A 12734-nucleotide genomic window follows, 5' to 3' on the forward strand; every position below is an offset into this window, starting at 1 on the left:
AGATTATCTCATACTTCAAAGGAATAGTCATTTTCCTAACAGTCTTTGTATTATCTGCCGTATATTTAGGGAAATTATCACACTAGCTTACCACCAATTATAGTATTATTGATATAAAAAATTAAGACCACATAGAGAATGATTACAGAAAAGTAACTACAAGACATTTGAGGTTAGTTGTAATGGAATTATTAAACGAAAACCAAAGAAAGTATTTGATTTAGATCAGGCAAATAGAATCTTCTCGACTCAAAGCTCCAACCTCATTTTATTTGATATTAAAACATTAAAGTAACTAATTAGTAGTTCCAAACACATTCGCTAAAAATCTAATCATGTTTACATTTTAACAAAACTATGGCTTCCATGCTCTTCCAGATTTGATGTCCAAATACTTTATGCAGCTCCTCAATTATCTAGCAAAGCAACTGACAACAAATCAAGACAAGGTATAGGAGACTATAACACAATTGGAGAGCACATGCAGTTCTGAGATAGAGAAATGGAATGTTAAGACTAATAAGACATCTAGCATGGTTCTTGGAACAGTGGGAGACAGATTGTTTGTTGCTTGATTGTAAGATTGATGCAATGACAATGTATGAATGGCTGACTCCACTTGGCTTAACTAGTATAACCCCGTGTGTAATGCAAACACATTCAATCACAATGTTACTATAAAGCCCAGTACCAAGGCAAAAACACAAATTAGAAAGACATCTGAGCAGCATGTGAATTATAATGTTAAAGATTTCACTTTTGAGTTATTTCATTTATTGAAGAATAAATAGGTTTATTCATGTCTGGATTTATTTTGCTTACTAGCTTAGCCACAGATACCCATAATGCTTGTCAATCAACTATGCTGGTTCTCTGTGGCCATCACAGCGAATATTTTTATAAAAAATACTGTGAAACAGATGCACACATAATAGGAATATAATGGTAGGAAAACCACTTCTGCCACCTAAAACTATTCTACAGAGAGATTCTTGATTTTCAATAACATAAAGAGAAAGGATTCCATAAGCTTTAAGTCATATAGTATTTATATTTTATTCATACTTACAAAAGGGATTATATTGAGTATTTAGAATTCTTATACAAGATTATGTTTCTATAAGCATTGCGTTTTGAATTCTATGCTGAATAGATATTTGCAAACAGTGATGACTCATATTAAACTATAATTTATATTTTTTCCAATTTTCCATTATGAATTCTCTTTGTAACTTATTCTAATGCCTTAAAATATCCTAAGCGAAGATCATTATTATACAACGTAAAAAAGATTTTCTGCTTCAGATGAAACTAGTCTTTTTTGTTTCTGAATGTAGAATATCTGGTCATTATTCTTTATAATATATGCTTAAATTCTTTTGTTTGGTGAATGTTATTAAGTACCACATTAGTCCTATATTTACAGTGTCTGTAAATAAATGTTTGGGAAATGAATGAGATTCTTACTTAAAGCAATTTTTTTCTTTCATTTGAGTTTTATATTTTCTACCTATAGTGTTCTTGTGCAATTATGATACTTCCCTTACTAGATTTGTTTTCTTTTTGAATTTGTTTTCAGTGATCTGCTTTCTGATTTAACAATTTGGATAGAAATTAGGAGAATGGTAAGATGATGGCCTGATAATTTATGATAATTCCATATTCCTTGCAGAAAATTTAAAGAATAATTGAACATGGTTGGCGCATAGTAGGTACGTCAGGAGCATCTAAGACTGCATTCTTTCTTTTTTGTTCTTGAAGTATTTATATTTTTAAAGTTTAAATTGAACTCTGTGATTTTGTATACACTAACTTTTTAAAGTATCTAGAAAATGTATCAGTTTGCCTCACTAAGATTGCACCATTACTTACCAATTCATTTATCACTCAATTTTTACTTGTCTTCAGCCTTATTCTTTTGACTGTACTTTATTACTAATAAAGTTCTTAATATTTGCTCTTTACTTAAAGAGACATTTATCTAAGTAAAACGATCCCAGAAGAACTGAAAATATGCAATTTCAGAAAAATATATATCAAAATTTATCAAGTTCAGCAACAATAATACCAATTAAATTAGTATTTAGGAGAAATCTTGTCAAACTGATAGAAATTATAGGTAAATATATAGCAACAAATACTATCAAAAAATACATTTTGAAAATTAACAGCAATTTAAAAAAAGTAGTGTACACTAAAACAAAAGTAAATTTAATAAAGCAATTAATGTTGATAAAACGAAATATTGCTTAAATTGATCCAAAAACAGAGGTTAATTTTTGGTGCTTGTTCTTTCCAAAAAAATAAAATAAAATATTGCACAAATGTCTAGTAATAAAAATCACAGGGAATTAAAAAAAGAAAACATAAATAAAATTAGGAATAAAAAAGGAAACAAAATTGTAATGTAGTAGAAACTGTAATATATGTAAAACAATAACCAGGATGAATTGCATGCCAGTACATTCAAAGACTTAAATGTAACTGATAGTTTTACAGGAATATATTAATTAATAATTTTAACTCATGAATTTATAGCAAACAAATAAAATATAGCCATTAAATAAATTGAATCTGTAGTAAAACAGTTTTATAAAGGACACTTTTTATTGGTATGTTTACCAATCCAAGAGGCAGTTAGTTTCTGTTTTACACAAAATATTTCACATAAAGTGGGAAAGATATCTAACTTATTTTTATACCAAAATTGGAAAAAATACAAGAAATTTGCAAACATTTTTTCAATTAAAAATTTGAATACAAAATATTTTCAGACAAAATGAAGCAGAGTACTAGAATCTATATATCAGGATAAAGTAGCACAAATACCATGAATATAATGTCATTCACCATCACATAAATTTATCAATGTAATTCACCTCATGAACATAAAAAATATTTTACCAAATGCAACAACTCTTATTAATTTAAGAAGAAAAAGACAGGCAAAACAAAAATCTTGGTGAATTAGGGGTAGATGAGATATATTATCTGCTGAAAAATTGTAGCAAATATACTTTTATATGTTTTGTGTATTTGCACTTACTCTGTTTTCTTTTTTAACTATATATTTTTAAAAGTATAATATTGATTTTTAAATTTCCAAGGTAGATGTGTTTGTGTGGCTATGTGCCTGTGCGTGTCTGTATGTGCATACACATATATTTGTGGGTTTGTGTGTGTGTGACAGGAATAAAAAATCAGAGCGGGAGAAAGTACCAAAAACTGGCTACCTCTAGAATATACACCGAGATTGGCAAGAGAGAAGGGTGTGTTAGAATTTTCTTATTTTATTGTGTACAGTATTTAATGTTTGTATATTTATGCAATATACATATATTATTTTCTTTATTTTGTTTTGGAAACTTGTGAGTTGTTTATTTCTGGACTCTTTCTTTTTTAAAAACTTAAGTTGAAGGGTGGGTACAAGTGCAGGTTTTTTACATAGATATCATGGGGGTTTGTTATACAGATTATTTCATCACTCAGGTATTAAGCCTAGTGCCCATTAGTTACTATTCTGATCCTTTCCCTCCTGCTACCTTCCACTTTCCAATAGGTTACCGTGTTTGCTGTTTCCCTCTATATGTCCATGAGCTCTCATCATTTGTTAGGTTGGTGCAAAAGCAATTGCAGTTTTTGTCATTAAAAGTAAGAGTTCTCACTTATAAGTGAGAACATGTGGTATTTGGCTTTCTGTTCCTGCATTAGTTTGCTAAGGATAATGGCCTCCAGCTCCATCCATATTCCTGAAAGGACATGATCTCATTCATTTTTTTATGGCTGCGTAGTATTCCATGATATGTATGTACCGCGATTTCTTTTCCAGTCCATAATTGATGGGCATGTAGGTTGATTCCATGTCTTTGCTATTGTGAGTAGTGCTGCAGTAAATATGTGCATGCATGTGTCTTTATAATAGAATGATTTATATTCTTTTGGGTATATTCCTGTAATAGGATTACTGGGTCAAATAGTATTTCTGTCTTTTGGTCATTGAGGAATCACCACACTGTCTTCCACAATGGCTGAAGAAGACATTCATGTAGCCAACAATCATATGAGAAAAAAAGAGCAATATCACTGATTATTAGAGAAATACAAATCAAAACCACAATGAGATACCATCTAACACCATCAGAATGCCTATTATTAAAAGTCAAAAAAAAAAAAAGATGCTGGCGAGGTTGTGGAGAAGCGACACTGTTGGTGGGAGTGTAAACTAGAAAAGTCTATTTCTGATGTATTGACAAATCATGATTCAGACTATGGCAGTCAGAAAGCCAGTCCCTGTATTACAGTAAATTTATCATGGAATCGCCTTTCTAGGAAGAGTCTTGGGAGGCAACATGATAGCCTTCTCCTGGTGATATCTGACTTGACTGCTGGGTGCACATGACTTTTCTTCTGTGATTTCACATTTGATATTTAATAAATATTATGATAGAATGGTGAAATTTTGATTTGTGCAATAAAATATATTGAGAAATTATGGTATTCAGCAATAAATTAATATGTCTATTTCTCCTACATTCAAGAAACTTAATTGCTCTGAAGTGCTTAAATGTGAAAATAAACTAGCTAGATGAAAATGCAGGTGAAAATTTGCCTCATCTCTGGATGAAAATCACTTTCTGCGCATAAAAGTAATAAAATAAGGTTAAGCGCGGTAGCTCACGCCTGTAATCCCAGCACTTTAGGAGGGCAAGGCAGGCAGATCACTTGATCTTAGGAGTTTGAGACAGCCTGGACAACATAGTGAAACCCTGTCTCTATTAAAAATACAAGAAATTAGCTGGGCATGGTGGTGCATGGCTGTAGTCCCAGCTACTCAGGAGGCTGAGGTGGAAGAATCACCTGAGCCTGGGGAGGCAGAGGTTGCAGTGCACCAAGATCCCGCCACTGCACTCCAGTCTGGGTGACAAAAGTGAAACCCTGTATCAAAAATAATAATAATAATAAAGTATAAAAAAGTTAATAGATTTTACCTCAACACATTACAATTTTATCTAAATATCAAAAAGTTAAAACTACAGCTGAAGAAAAACATTAACTATTAAAAACTAAGGAAATAAGATAGATAGTATCTATAGCAAATGAACATTCAAAAGAAAATGTCAGGCCAGGCACTGTGGCTCAGGCTGTAATCCCAGCACTTTGGAAGGCCGAGGTGGGAGGATCACTTGAGGTCAAGAGTTCAAGACCAGCCTGGCAAACATGGTGAAACCCTGTCTCTAATAAAAATACAAAAATTAGCCAGGTGTGGTGGCAGGCACCTGTAGTGTCAACTAACTGGGAGGCTGACGCATGAGAATCACTTGAACCTGGAAAGTGGAGATTGCAGTGAGCCGAGATTACACCACAGCACTCCAGCCTGGGCAACAGAGCGAGACCCTGTCTCCAAAAAAAACAAAAATAAAAAGTCAAAACCCACTATTAATAGACAAAGACCATAAAGAGACAATTCACAAAGGAGGAAATATATAGGATTAATAAAATTATAAAAATGTGCCCAAGGTAGTAGTAAAATAAACACAACACAAAAATGAAATGTCTTAACTGTCAAATTAGAAATAATTAACAACGATATTAATATTTAAAGATTGAATGAGACAGGTAAAGTCTTATACTAGTTGGAAAGTAAAATAACAAACTTTTTAAGAAGCAATTTGTTGATATTTACTTAATTTTGTTGATCCATTCTTTATAAGGAAAAGAAAAGTGAATTCTATGTCCTGCAAGAAAAACAGTTGCAATCTCAGGCAGTCATTCCAAAAGATACAAAAAATAAAGAGCAATATTAAACATGCAAATTTGTATTACTAATATTTTGTTGGTACTAGTACCTGTGAAGTTATCACCAAGCTACTTTCAGAATAAGTCTAGCAACAAATCTTACCTAATCTCCCTCTCCGTCTCCCTCTCTGTCTTTGGTGGTGATAATGATGAATGAGAGGTAAGAAACTAGTTCTCTAAGTAGAATACACACACAGGGTGTGCATGCACACGCACTCACACATTGCAGTTTGGATTCTTTGGGACAATTGGAGGCCATGTCTAAATGTCTAGGTTTTTGAGAGTGTGCTCTAGAGAATAATTAATTTTCTTAATGACTTCTCTTATTCTTGCTCTCTTAGCTTGTTTCTCCTTTCTTCTGTTCTGATCAACTCATTGTAGCACATAGCACGTTCTCATAACCAAATATCAAACATGATTTTAGCTAGAGAAATTAAAGTATTTGAGTCTTAACACACAGTATTATAATTCTTCCTTAGAGATAATTTCTTCTGGAATTACTATACTTGTGGTGTTTGCCAAGGGCATGCCTATGGGAAACATGAAATAAGGCAGCAGATTTAACTTTAGGTGACTGTAGAAGTAACTAGCAACTTTTATGCCACAGGAAATATTTACATGGTTAAAACAAGCTTTCTTATATCAAGTGTTAGGCCTCTCTGTGGGCATTCCTAGAATACGTGGATCCCTCATTTCTTAAGGGTTTCATCTCCCAAAAGAAAAAATATTGTACATGTTTATATAAGAATTTAGATATATTAGCATACAATCATCCTTTGGGATCCTTGAGAAGATTGGCTCCAGGACTGCTTGAAGATAGCAAAATTTACAGATGCTCAAATTTCTTATATACTTATCTCTATCCTGGGACTGCAAGAAAAATGGTGTAAGCAGAGCACTGACTGGAATGACTGTGAGACCATACGTGACAAGGCATGTACAATAAGGATACTTTTAATATGACATTCAATCATTAAGAACTCCATCTTTGAAGCCTTAATAAGTTTCAGGATCTATTCAAGGAGTTCAATATGTATTGACTTGTTTTATCTTCACAACGCCACAAAGATAAAGGTACATTTATTATCCTTATTTTAAAGCTAAGAAGATTGAGTTACAGGGAGTTTTGCTTGCCCAAGTTCACCCAGATCTTAAGTGACAGAGCAGGATTCAAATCCAAAAACTTTGTTTAATATACTGATATCTGACTTCATTTCAGTGAAGTTATGTGCACATCTATCCAACTGCAGTTAATTTGGCATTTATTTTTAAGTAAAGATTTTGTAAAATTTATTATCTGGTTGATTATAAGAACAGTTGATGAATCACTATTTTAAAATCTTCATAGTTTCCATAAATAAGCTAATTTCCTTTAGCTGCTTTATACTGGAGATTTTATAGAAGGCAAAGTGTTGCCAGTACAGCACCCTCTTTTGTGTATACTTAACCCAGAATGTAGGACAATTTGAAAATCAAGGTGCTCAGAGTGCATTTCTGGAACCTCTTCACTGAGCAGCTTCTGTGCATGGAAGAACTGTGACCTGAAGAACAGGAGTATCTGTGACAGACAGAGGCTGTGTAAACCTTTCCCTTCTGTGTATGGACACAAAACCAGATCTTGTCTGCCAGTAGATGTTGACACTGGTGAGTGAGATAACAAGGAGGGAGTTACCCCTCACTCCTGCCCCTCCAGTATCTCATCTCTAATGTGATTATTATAGCAGTTCTCTAAAATTCTTTCCAGTTAGAAAATTTATGCACTTAAGTTGCTGTGAATATTCTCACTGAATCTCAAACTTTCCTAGTCAGAGACTTTTAAAAGGCAACACCTTGGCACTCTAAGATTGTTAAATTCAATAAAATGCTCACCATGAATTCTAAAAGTGTTGCCAATGTGCCATTCAGATATTTACAAAATTTTCTCTTGACTTGAATAGAAAATACCTTACTTCTAAATTGAGATCCTTTGCTTTTGCTATCAGAAAAAAAAATGTTAATGGGAATTAAGGAAGTAATAAGAGGGGAGGGGAAGAGAGAGAGAGGGATAGGAAAAAAGGGAGCTGGAGAGACAGTGCTGGTTCATAGCATTGCAGAACAAAGCTAAATGCTAACTATGACAGAATAAGGTTTATATGGCTATCACTTCCCATTGAAGTTACTGGTTTCATTTATTCAAAATGTTTTTAAAGCAGTCAGGTATTCAGCCAGCCCAAATAATAAAAAAAAAAAAACTTGTATCTTCCTCAAAGAATGAATTTGATTCTGATTAATGAATAGCAGAGAGGTAGCTAATTTTATTTTTATACTAAATTTCACAGCATTGAATGCTCTTGATAGAAAAATCAATCATGTAAAATGCCTCCTGTCTTCAGGAATAGAATATCTAAAGTGCTTCTGAAGAGAAAGGCATTAGATTTTAAATAATTGAAAACAATTTTTTCAGACAATTCATCTTCTTTAGAATTGTTTACTGAATAAAGGCTTAGAATAAAAATGACAGTACATGTGAGAATTATCTTTCCAGGAAAGGATCTTTTCAGGAAAGGATCAAGGAGAGAATACAAAAGGGTAGCATAGGAGGGATTTGAAACTGTCATGATGACAGATAGGACAAAATTTAGATAGGAGAAAATGTATAGTCATTGATACTGTTTTGTTTCTGTTTGTTTGAAAATATGGAGAGGTAGACATGTTTGGAAGTGATTGTAATACAACTTGAAGATAATTGGATAATGAAGGAAAAAGAGCTAGGCAGTAAGAATGATGGGCATGATGAAATGAACAAGAATTATTATTGTCTCTGAAAAGGAGAGAAGAGGGAAGAGTGAAAAGAAAGGCAGAAAAGTAATTTCAGTGGTTTTAATATCAATTTTAAAAAACACATTCATATTTTCAGGAGTGAAAATAAAGGAGACATGACTTCAGGAATCTTCTCATAACTGTTCCTTCTGGTGCTGCTGTTAAATAATCAAATTTCACACTTCTGCCTAATAGTAATAGTGAGGGCAGTGACCCATGCCTAACACCAAACTGTAAACTATCAAAGTTCAGAAAATACTTAACTAAATCACAGAATGTCTGTTAGGAATACCTGTTACAAATCATTTGAAACTGGACCAAATTTTAATAAAAAGAATCCAAATAGGTTATATTACTTGAATTTGTTGATTTTTAAGTATTTTAACTTCTAAAATTATTTTATATCCCAATTAATTAAAGAATATAATTTGATGTTATAATTTCTAAATTCCAACTCAGATGCACATGAAATATGGTGGTATGACAAACTTCAGTATTGTAAGAACTCATCTACATCTTTATGAAATTTAAATTGTTCTGAGCATATTCTGGAAGCATTTTCTGTGAAAAAAATTAAGATTTTAGTTATCAACAAAACATTCATTTCAATATGTAGAAAAGTAGACAATATTATTCAAGTGATTTTTTTCATTCTTCTTGATAGCAGGAGTATAATGATAGCCTTGTTAATAAAATAACTCTAACAATGTTATTTCTTAAAGTTGTAGAAACTACAAATAAAGTATCATATGTAAAGTAACTGGTACAGTACTTGGTATAGCATAATTATTTAATGATTGGTTATTAAATACATTATTTAATATTAGCCTCATTGTATTCATTCATCTACTTATCAATACACAATTTACATATATTCAAAGCACATATAATGTAAATATATACATATATGTACATGTGTAGACACACATATGTAGATTATTTTAATTTGAACCTGTGAAAGGGCACTGAATAATTCTGTTGCATATATATTTTGTGTCGAATTTCTTTGTAGGAAAATATTTAGGTTCTAAATATCAAGGGCTGCAATCATTTGCTCTATGCTCTCTCTGTCCCAAGTGCCTGGCACATAGTAACATGCTCTATCTATATTTATGGATTGAATTTGAAAATGAATGCAGTGTTCTAAAGAGGCACGTTTCCTTTAGGTATCTTAATATTCTTCATATACACTTAATACCATGGTGTCTTACTGGCTTTCCTCCATCTTTCCCGTGACCTTATCAATGTATGTCCCATATATTACAGCCACACCCATCATATTTTTGCAGACAGAGCTTTTCTTTCTGAAGTTTTGTCATCTGTTTGTTCATAGGGTCTTCATTTTCTGTAAATTTTTTTCACCTAAAAGCTGCCACAGTCCTTCTCATTATTTATATTGCATTAGCTTCCTTTTGTATAATTATTTAACTTTTGGGGTAATTATCTCTAATTTCTTAATAGACTTTGAAATTGAGAGCAAATACTGTGACCCATATTCCTTTATTACAATTTATATTATTATTTATTACATTTATTTTTATTTTCTCCAACAAAAGCTCAATAAATATTTAATGTCTTGGGAAGTTTCCCAAAACAGAAAATTATTTCTCAATAATATACAATGGTGTGGGGAAATTGTCACTCTCATATACTGCTTGTGGGCAGTAAATTTAGTTAAATAAATATCATTAGATAGGCCTCTGTGAAAACCTCTGCCCCTTTTCATCTCAGCCACTGTGAGAAGTTTCTCCATTTGTTCTTATGGCAAAGAATGCATAATCCTAGCACTTAAATGTGTCTCTCAATACTCTGAAATTTCTTTGAGAATGAGGACAGAGAAATGTTCTTGCTGTTCAGTGCAATCCCTATATAGCATTCAATGAATTAATGTCTGTTAAGTGGATTCTAAAGTTACAGAAATTTTCTGCTTAATTTTTTTATTATCTGCTTTTACATTAACAAGAAATATTCTAAGATCATATGATGTTATCATGGAGTGATGAAAATAGTTATTTTCTAACACATGGACTTTTTGTTAACCTCATTATTCCTTATTTTATGCAGTAAAAATCATCTGAATGTATATAATTTTTTCTCTTTTTTGGGGGATAAATTCTACTCTAAATTCAACTTTCTATGTCTTACTACTAGTAAATGTAAGATAATGAAATTTTTCTCCTGACTAGAAAAAATAATTTTATGCCAGTCTAAACACAGCACCCATCTAGAGGGGGCAAACTGATTTCCTCACATATACCAACACTGCCTGCCAGCAAAAAGTTTAGTTCCAATCTGTCAACATGTTTATCTAAGAAACAGTATCTGTATAATTATTTGTGCATTTTGCTGCATTTTCTTAATAAAAATGATTAACAGTAGTGACAAGAAGTAGATGTCATAAACTGAATGCAAATTAAACAAAAATAATAACACTGTGTTTCTCAAAATGGCTAGCCCTAGTTAGAAGGTGCTTGGGATTGAATTCCTCCATCTGTGAAGGAAAAGAAACGAATTGTTAAACGTATGTGAAGTATTATACTAAAGAACTATTATCAATAATTGTGTCTAAAGTTAAGTTTAATTAAGGAGGTTGTAACATTTTAAGCTCTTTTAAAACAAAACCATGTTCATAGCTTCCAATTCAGTTGTTCAATGTTAACTATTCTTTCAAGAAAAATTTCAAGAACCCATTAATACTGAAACTGACTATACAAATCCAGATTATTATCTTAGTCTAGCCTCAAGTTAAAAGTAAACTCTGGGCAACCCCTTAGCATACAACTAAATAATATTCAGAATATTATTCAGAATGAATAAATGTGGAGTAGACTATTAAATAAATGTTTGACTATGTAAATAAATTAATGATAAAATAAAAAAAAATAAAAGTCTGGCTTTTCCCACAATTGGGAGCAATTTGATTATACTTATTCAAAAGGGGTAAGATGTGGGGTCAGTACATAATCTACCTTATAAAGACATCCTAAATTTTCCTAGAAAACATGAAGAGCTTTTTCTTATTTTGATACATACAAACTTATATGTACCCCCATTTTAGCATATACTAGCTTGAATTATAACTGTTTTCAAGTCTTTCTTTTTTCCTTTTTTTCCTTCTAAGACTATGGATATTTTGTGAGAGGAGCCAACTCTGCATTTCTTTTTTTTTTTTCATTATAACTTTTATTTTAGGTTCAGAGGTGTATGTGCAGGTTTGTCATATAGGTAAACTGCATGTCCTAGGGGTTTGATGTACAGATTATTCCATCATTCAGATAGTAAGAATGGTAGCCAGTAGGTATTTTTCTAACCCTCTCCCTCTTACCCACCTCCACCCTCAAGTAGGCCTTGTTGTGTATTGTTCTGCTCTTTGTGTCCATGTTTTCTTGTTTGGCTTCCACTTATAAGTGAGAACATGAGATATTTGATTTTCTGTTTCTGCATTAGTTTGCTTGAGATAATGGCCTCCAGTTCCATCCATGTTACAGCAAAGAACATGATCTCATTCATTTTTTCTGGTGGTGCAGTATTCTATGGTATATATATATATACACTACCTTTTTTTAAATCTAGTCTACCATTGATGGGTATTTAGGTTGATTCCATGTCTTTGCTGTTGTGAATAGTGCTACAATGGACATATGCATGCATGCATCTTTATGGCAGAGCAATATATATTCTTTTGGGTATACATCCTGTAATGTGATTGCTGGGTCAAATGGTAATTCTGTTTCAGGTTCTTTGAGAAATTGTCACACTGCTTTTCAGAGTAGCTGGACTAATTTACAGTCCCACCAGCAATGTATAAGGGTTCCCTTTTCTCTGCAACCTTGCCAGCATCTGCTATTTTTTAACTTTTTAATAGCAGTCATTCTAACTGTTATGAGATGGTATCTCATTGTGGTTTTGATTTGCAATTCTCTAATGATTAGTGATGTCCAGCATTTTTCATAACTTTGCATTTATTTATGTATCCTTATCACCTTAAAAGATACCACACGTTTACCAGGTGTTCAGAAAAATGTGTATTGAAAGAGACAGATAAAAGAAAAAATTTAAAGCAAATAAAGAAAGATCCAAGAAGCTTATTAATGGTAATATTTTCACATATTTGCTGTGAAGTATGAGACAAAGGTTAG

The 12734-nt window shown here is 32.2% G+C and overlaps 1 long non-coding RNA gene across 1 annotated transcript in view; it reads left to right on the forward strand.

The window, feature by feature from the left end:
- LOC103892347 (uncharacterized) overlaps positions 1 to 12734 on the forward strand; it is a 30564-nt gene that overhangs the window by 511 nt on the left and 17319 nt on the right. The window lies entirely within an intron of this gene.

This window comes from Pongo abelii, chromosome 15, assembly GCF_028885655.2.
Source record: "Pongo abelii isolate AG06213 chromosome 15, NHGRI_mPonAbe1-v2.0_pri, whole genome shotgun sequence".
In the NCBI taxonomy this organism is placed as follows: Eukaryota; Metazoa; Chordata; class Mammalia; order Primates; family Hominidae; genus Pongo; species Pongo abelii.